This window comes from Chinchilla lanigera, unplaced genomic scaffold (genome assembly GCF_000276665.1).
Source record: "Chinchilla lanigera isolate Chin_1 unplaced genomic scaffold, ChiLan1.0 scaffold00041, whole genome shotgun sequence".
NCBI lineage: Eukaryota > Metazoa > Chordata > Mammalia > Rodentia > Chinchillidae > Chinchilla > Chinchilla lanigera.
In genome coordinates, this window is record NW_004955442.1 from 12,885,328 (window position 1) to 12,894,031 (window position 8,704).

The window sequence follows — 8,704 nt, forward strand, 5'->3', positions numbered from 1 at the left end:
GAGGAGAGTGGTTACCCTACGGTGAACTCAATGGAGGTGAGAATGATGCAGAGCTGCCATGGTGTGATCGATGTGCAAAAATTCACCAAACCATACACTTCTAATGAAAGTTGCTCTATATCAAAAGTCTGGGAATCTGTAATAACCAAAGTACATGCCCCACAACGTGGACTCTACACAGTTTGCTGGTTCAATTCCAAGGGGCTCCCTCCTTGTGCTGTGCTGGATGTACAGACAAATTTTTGCAAAGAACTGCCCTGAGTATAACATCATCTCCTCTGGTCTCAGTGTGTGTTGATTCACACCCATGTCAGGAGAGCTGACTAGGTTGTAAGAAGCAACCATAAACTAGAATCTCAAGACCTGGGGTCTGCTGGGCACTGGCTGTGTGACCCTGATCACAGTCTCTGTGTTACCTCCCTTGTAGGTTTAGGAGCCAGAGGCAAACATTTATAGGCTTTTTGCTGGAATAAATGGAGGTGTGCATGCAAAGTTCTTGGCTCAGTACCTAGCACATAAAGTGCTCAGTGATATTAGTTGTGCCTCTTAAAGTGAGTAGATGATTTTGAGGCTTTCAAGCCAATGATGCATCACCTTGATGCGGGTAGGGTAGAGGATGCTAAGGAGGAAGCACAAAATGCAAAAGGAGTGAGGTACTTCTTCCTGACTGCTTGCTCTCCACGTTAATGGGGCAAACTGCCTTCGAAATGCTCTTTAGTCACCTTTTTTTTTTTTTTTGCATTATGATAATTTCACACTGTATGTTTGAACCAGCTCCAAATTGTAATAGAAGATAAAAAATCTGGCAAAAATAATTTGTTCCTAAATGTGGTGGATTATCTAATGGTCAATTTGTAACACCCAGCTGAACTGAATCAGTGTGGGGTTGGGTGTGGAAGGCCCATCTGAGGACTGTTGCCAACAGCATAAAAAGAGAACTAGAAAGTAAGATGGCGTGCTGTTGATTCTCATAGAGAAGCCTGTTATGCTGGTTTTCCTGATATGAACTTGGCTGTTCTCATCATCAAAGGAGCCTGGGACCTCGCTGTCACTGAGGATGGTTGTGGTTCTTTTTGGGGGCGCTCTGGTCTTTACTTTGAGTGTTGCTTCCTGGCTCTAGTACAGATCCCTCAGCCTGCTGGCACAGAGCTTTCATCCTGCTGGCACAGACTTTCTAGCTTCCACCAGTGACCTTTGGGCCTTCCCAGTGCGGATCCTTGAAACAGACTTGCATGAGACATTCTAGTGGGCTCTAGGCCTCCTGCTGGGACTCATGGAGTACACTGCAATGGGCCCTAGGTCTTCAATTGGACTCATGCAGGACATTGCCATGGGATCCAGGCCCTCAGCCAGATTCTTTGTGTCTCTAGTGTGTGGACAGATCTCCTGCACTCTTTTGCATTTGACTCTTTGGGTAACTATTATAAAAGAATCCTATAAATTATGTGTTCTGTATTAAATTGTTTCCCTTCTAAACCCTGACTACAACACTAGGAAACGGTCTAGTGAGTTCCTGTTGGGGAAGTCAGGCATAGTAGCACATGCCTATAATCCCAGCACTTAGGAGGCTGAGGCAGGATGATCTCTGTGAGTTCAAGGCCAGCCTGGGTTACAAAGTGAGTTCAAGGCCAGCCTGAACTGCACAGTGAGACCTGGTCTCAAAAAAAAAAGTTCCTGATAGGGGCCAGTAAGAGAGTGGAGATGCCACAGGGGAGGCTGGGAGTGGGGATGGCCATGTTCTGTGTCCTGGATCTGAGGTTAGCTGCACTAGCGAGTGAGGTTCATGAAAATTCACCATGTTGAACACTTAACATAGACTTTTCTTTATGGAGTCTCAATGTAAGACTCAGGCCTGATTTTAACTGTGGCCTAAAAGAAGTAAATTAAGGGGCTGAGGATTTAGCTCAGCGGCAAAAGCGCCTGCCTGGCAAGCGCAAGGTCGTGAGTTCGGTTCCCGGTACCGGAGAAAAACCAAAAAAAAAAAAAAAGTAAATTAAGGGGGACAAAGACAGGTGTGGTGGTGCATATCTGTAAGCCCAGAACTCAGGATGGTGAGGCAGGACTGCTTCGAGTTTGAGGCCAGTGTGGGCTGCTACATAGTGAGATCAAGGCCAGCTTGAACTAGAGTACAACCCTTTCCCCCTCTCTCCAAAAGAAAGGGACAAACATGATCCCTGGTGCTGTCATGCAAGAAAAAGCAAAGACAAGACAGTGCCAAAGAGCAGGATTGTAGAAAAGACCAGAGAGCTCAGGCTTTGGCTGTTTTTGCACAACCTGGAAGCAAACAGTTGGGTGAAAGCGCTTGCAAAGTGTAGGAGCTGACACTGCTAAAGGGCAAAAGGTGTGTGTTTGATTATAAGGATGATGTTCTGAAGGGAGGGCCTCTAAGGGCAAAAGCACCTGTCACTGAAGGTGTGCTGGGCTTGTGGTGCTCCTGCTGCCCCAGTTTTAGTAAAATCTGAACTAAAAATAAAAGGCAGCTAGCTTTGCAGTGCACCTGTGGGTATCAGAGGCGAGCCTCAGGTGCCAAGGGAGGAGGTCAATGACGCAGAAGGAGCTGTGTTCTGATGATCCCCAGGAAAAGGTGACACAAGCAGTTACATTGCAAGACTGAAAATGATACCTCCTGGGGCAGATGTCATCGGATCTCAGATACACCCAATGAGGATTCCAGACAAATGACATTGTCCTATCTTTGTATAGAGATGCTTTTCCTCTGTTATTTCATTCATTTCCTGTTATTTCACTTGAATCATCCTTGAGTTGCTTTGGGTATAGCCCCATTCTATTCTTTTTCCTGATAACAATGTATTACCATATAATTCACATACCAGTACAATTCACCCACTTAAAATGTACAGTTCAGCAGGGTGCAGTGGTATATACCTGTAGTCCCAGCTACTTGCTGGGCTGAGACAGGAGGATAGTAAGTTCAAGGTCAGCCTGGGAAACATAGTGAGTTCCAGGATATCTCAAAAAAAAAAAAATGTACAGTTCAATGGCTTTTAGTACATGTGCAGATATGTGTAACCATCATGACATTCAATTTCAGAACATTTTTTATCACTCTAAAAAGAAAATCCATACCCATTAGCACTTACCTTCCATTTGCCCTGAACTCCTCCAGCCTGAGGAAACTACTAATCTTCCTATTCTGCACATTTTATGTAACTGTACATTATCATGTAATAGATGGCCCTTGGTAACTGGCATCTTTCACTTAGCATGATGTTTTTGAGGTTCATCCATACTGTAGCCTGTATCAGTACTTCATTTCTTCTTATGGCTGAGTAATATTCCATTGTGTGGAGGGAGACCACATTTTGTTTATCCATTTACCAGCTGATGGACATTTGGGTTGTAGCAAAGAAAACCAGAGCTGGACAGAAGTCAGAGATGTATTGATTCAGAAACTATTAAAATGGGGAAAGTGCAACAGGATCAACTCTGAACATAACAAGAAAAAACAGGGACTTAAGAGTCAAGGAGGGGCTGGGGATTTAGCTCAGCGGCAAAAGCGCCTGCCTGGCAAGCGGAAGGTCGTGAGTTCGGTTCCAGTACTGGAGAAAAGCCAAAAAAAAAAAAAAAAAGAGTCAAGGAATAGGAGAGGGTGTGGCTGATGGACAGAACATTACTGAGAGGTAGGGAATTCTTGGCTAAACCGACCTAACAGGACTCATGCTAGAGGCAGGCCAGCAGGGTGATCTAGCATCAGCTGCAGGATGGTGTGGGTGGGGTGAGGAGCCTGGGAAATACTGAGGGTGAGGGATTTACTTAACAGGACGCTTGCTAAAACTGGGCAATGCAAAGAGAGCCAGAAATTCAAAACTCAAGGTTTAGCTGGGAAAAGAATTCAGAGAGGCTGACAAAGTTTGGCCAAGGACAGAGTCTGTCTGTTGTTCCCACTTTTCAGCTATCACAAATGTGAACACTCATGCTATAAACGTTTGTGCGGTATTTAAGGCAGTGTATGTTCTCCATTCTCTCAGGCACATTCCTGAGTGGAATTACTCAGTTGAGTAGTGACTTTATACTTAATCTGTTAAAAAGGTGACAATTCTCTTTTATAGATGAAGGAACTGGGGACCAGAGCATTCACAGGAGAACCACAATCACCAAATTGTATTGAGTGTTAGCTAACTATGTGCCAGGCACCATGAGCAGTGACTTCAATGCACTAAGCCATTCCATGCTCACAACAGCCCTATGAAACTGGTGTTACGTCCAGCTCCTTTTTTTTTTTGGCTTTTTTGAGACAGGGTCTCACTCCTTGTAGCTCAGAATGGCCTTGAACTCACTATGTAGCCCAGGCTGGCCTCGAACTTGCAGTGATCCTCCTGCCTCAGTCTATCTCCTTTTTGTAGTTAAAAATTTTAAATATTTTCAACAATGCCACACAATGGTATAGTCTAAGACTTGAACCAGTTCTTAGATTAAATTTTAGGCTCTCAATGGCTCCTGAACCCCCTGATATTCAGTGTGTTACACAGGGTTAACAAATTTTCACATGGCATTTTGGGGTAAGGTTCACACGTGATGTTTTACTTGACCCTTGCTGTGTGGGACATTCTTGCCACCTTTTAGTCCATCTTCTTCCTCTGACCTCCTTCTTAGTTCCATGAGTCTTTCCACTGAATCTACCCTAAGCCCTTCCCCTTCCCAACGGGTCTTCCAACCTCAAATTCTACCCTCTCCACACCGCCATAACGAGTTGTCAAAAACACAAATCTAGTCATATCACTCAGCTCAAAATGCTTAATTTTCCCCATTACAGTACCTACTGTGTAGGATAAATTCTAAGTTCCATAAGAAGCCTGTTAGACTTTCACACCCTGAAATCCAGCCATACAGAACTGCTTGCATTTCTCCAGAGACATTCTGTATTTCATTTCTCTGTGACATGGCATAAGTAGCTCTCTTGCTTGGAGTGCTTTTGCCACTTCTTTCACCTGGGGAACTGCTACACATAAAGTCCCCACTTAAATGTCTAACTTCTCTCTGAAGCCTTGTCTAGGTACTCCCTCCCCTGAACTCTCAAAGCACGTTGATGTCTTCATCATTAGCTACTATATTAGTCTCCCTAGCTGGACTATAAACTCTGAGAACAGAGATTGGGCTTCATTCCATTATGTACATTTCCAGGCCTAGGATGAGACATTGTTTGGTAAAATGAGCAAATGAGCAAATGCTCTAGATCTGTGCTGTCTAATACATTAGCCACAAATCACGTGTGGCTATAGCCCTTGAAATGTGGCTGTTCTAAATTAGGATTTGTTATAAGTATGACACACAACAGATGTCAAGGTGTGATTTTTTTTTTTTTTTTTAAGACAGGGTCTTGCTATGTAGTCCAAGCTGGCCTTGAACTCACTATGTGGCCAAGACTGAGCTGGAGGCAATCCTCCTATCACAGGTTCCTGAGTGCTGAGATTATAGGCACGCTCCACCATGCCTGGATTTCTCTAGCTTTTTATTGCCCCTCTTGGTCAGAGTAGTCAGAATGATGCTTCAAAAATATCAGTTAAACTGGGCATAGTGGTGCACACCTGTAATCCCAGCACGCAGGAGGCTGAGGCAGGAGGATCATTACAAGTTGGAGACAAGCCTGGCCTATGAAGTGAGCTCCAGATCAGCCTGAACTGCATAGTGAGAACCTGTCTCAAAAAAACAAAAAAGAAAAAAATCCATTAAATCATTCAAGGTCTGATAAAAAATAAGGTATATGGTTTTTTGTTTCTTTGGGGTTTTTTTGGCTTTTTTTTGAGGCACAGTTTTGCCATGCAGTTCAGGCTGGTCTCGAATTCACTATGTAGCCTAGGCTGGCCTCAATCTTACAGCGATCATCCTGTCTCAGGCTCCTGAGCGCTGGGATTATAGGTGTGTGCCACCATGCCCAGCAAGGTGTGTTTATTCTGGTTTTTTGTTTGTTTGTTTGTTTGTTTGTTTGAGACGGGGTTTCACTATGCAGTTCAGGCTGGCCTCAAACTCACTTGGCCTCGAACTTGCAGTGATCCTCCTGCCTCAGCCTCCTGAATGCTGGTATTACAGGCATGCGCCACCACACCCAGCTAAAGTATGTGTTCGAATAAAAAATTTAATTACAGTAAAAGAGACACTGCCATTAATCCTCTCAAAATATTTTCCCTAGTTTCAAACACACTTATTCCATCATTCATTTTTTGGGGGTGGTGGTGCTGAGGATTGAACCCAGGGCCTCACACACCCTAGCCAAATGCTCTACCACTGGACTACACCCTTGGCCCCTACCCCATCATTCTTGCCACTTTCTGAAGTTGTTGTGGAAGTCCTCTTTCGTGTCTTTGCCAGGCATGATAAAAAATATGGTGAACATTGCTGCCAAGTGCCACCCAGCAGCTTCTGAAAACATTATGGTACATTCCATCCACCTCATTAACTGGATCTGGCAATAAGCAACTTCTGGCTCTTCCCCAAAGGTAAAATAACCATGAAAGATAAACATTTTCCATCAACTCAGGACACTAAGGTAGCCACATCAGTGTAACTAAAGACAGTACTCACGAAAGAAGACTTTCAGAACTGCTTGAGAAAATCACAGAACGATGGGATAAGCGTGTTCAAAGCAAAGGGGAGTATTCTGAGGGGGAATGAATGGTACTAAATTTTTAAAAAATTTAAATATCCACTGTAGTTTTTGATCACGCCTTGTATAGAGAGAGTCTCACTATTTGAGATACTTACATTCTATAAAGCTTCCACAAACACTAATGAATACTGAAGCCCTGCTTCTAGGGGACATATTATGTTAAGTTCCTATGAATCTCCAATCACAGTATTTTTGTCAACCACTGAATACAAAACCTGGTTTTTGAATATTTGTATTTATATCTATGTTGGGGATTTAGTGCAGCTGACTCAAGGGCAAGCCTGAACCAAGTTTATCTAATACATTTTCTCACAAAGCTATGTTTTTTTTTTTGTCCCTCCCCGCCTCCCCCGGCCCGGTACTGGGAATCAAACTCCGGACCTCACGCTTGCCAGGCAGGTGCTGTGCCACTGAGCTAAATCCCCAGCCCCACAAAGCTATGTTATAACCTTCTTACACTTAGGAATCCTAGACAGAACTTCAGCCCTACATTTGGAGCTACTTTAAATAGCAAAATCAACAACAATAAGAAAACATGGCACAAAATATACCCCTTGTAGACAGAAAGCACCGTTCCTGGAGCCCAGTGAGAATGTGCAGGATGGTACGCCCACAAATGAATGAGAAGGTGCCTCAAGTGATGATCTGGGGTCAAAAACGAATGCTAGCGAGCAGGCAAATCTGTGAATAATGAAAACTGTCTAAAATTATGCTGCTTAAAGCTCTTCAAGGGCTGAAGATTCCAGTTATAATAAATTCCAAACTCCTTAGAATAGCCTTCAAGGCCCCAATAATTTGGATCCAGCCTATCTTCCAGCACCCTCACCATGCTGCTGACACTGGCTTCCTGCTCTTCCACCCAGCTCACCTGTCCAGCTCAAGGGCCCTTCTCTTCCTTTCCACCTCCGTGCCTCTGCCTCACCACCTCATTTTCTCTCTTGTTTTTGGTACCAGGAATCGAACCTAGGACCTTGCACTTGCCAGGCAGGTGCTGTGCCACAGAGCTACATCCCCGGTCTCTTACCACCTCATTTTCTGTCTAGAGGCTCTTCCAAGGGACTCTACAACTTCTCCCCGGACGAGGCACACCTATTTACATTTCTTCTCATTCTCTGGCCGGCTACCCCTTCAGCCTAGGTTCCCCACATGTACTGTCATCTCCCTTTCCGGCTCATCTACATTTTCCGAGCCCTCCTATTTGCTACAGGCCTAGCGTCACTCACTCCCGCTGACCGGACCACCCTACAAGAGGCCTTTTTGGCCTAACCTACCTCATTCTGGTGAGGCTGTGCCCCACTGTGCGCCCTCAGATATAACCCCTGTCACCATGCCCATCACTCAAACCCTAGCACTGCTGTCCCTCCTCCCCAGTAAACCAGCAACGATCAGGTCTCCTTCCCCTTTACCCCACTAGGACCCTAACCCTAACCCTTCTACAGGAAGCAAACCCTAACCTGGCCAGGGACTGCTGGGTCTGTCTTTCTCCTTTCATCTCAGGCACCTCAAGGTGCCCCTGCTCCTCTTAGGTTCTGGGCGCTGGCCAACTTCAGCTATCACCCTGACATACAGGATGATAAAACCTTACAGTGCCGGAATATTCATCTGTCCCTGTCAAGGGTGAACAGGTGCCCAGAACGAGGTGCCCTCGGATGTATTAATCCCCTCCTCCAAAGAACAAGTCCAGAGCCAGATATCTGGGCTCAGGGAGCTAGTCGCCTTCTGGACTCAAGCCCGGACCGCTATCTCCAGTAACCTCTTACTCAGCGAGAACAAAGGAAGCAGCCCTGGAATTCGGAATTCGGGCGATCTCAACCGGTTTTGCAAGGCCAATACAACTCCATTATCATAGCAATGAGACTTGACCGGTAAGCCATCATGTTATGTACCTTAGGGCGTATCTCAGAAAAGCATCTAGTGTTGTACGGGGGCCAACAATGCTTTTGCTGGACTTCCTCCAGAACCCAACAACCATGGCTGGGTCAGGCCTGAGGCAATACATCTAGAGAAGGTCCTTCTCCACATTGCAGGAGTTAAATCATGGCGCGAGGTCTTTCTACGGAACACCAAAGCCCAACGGCT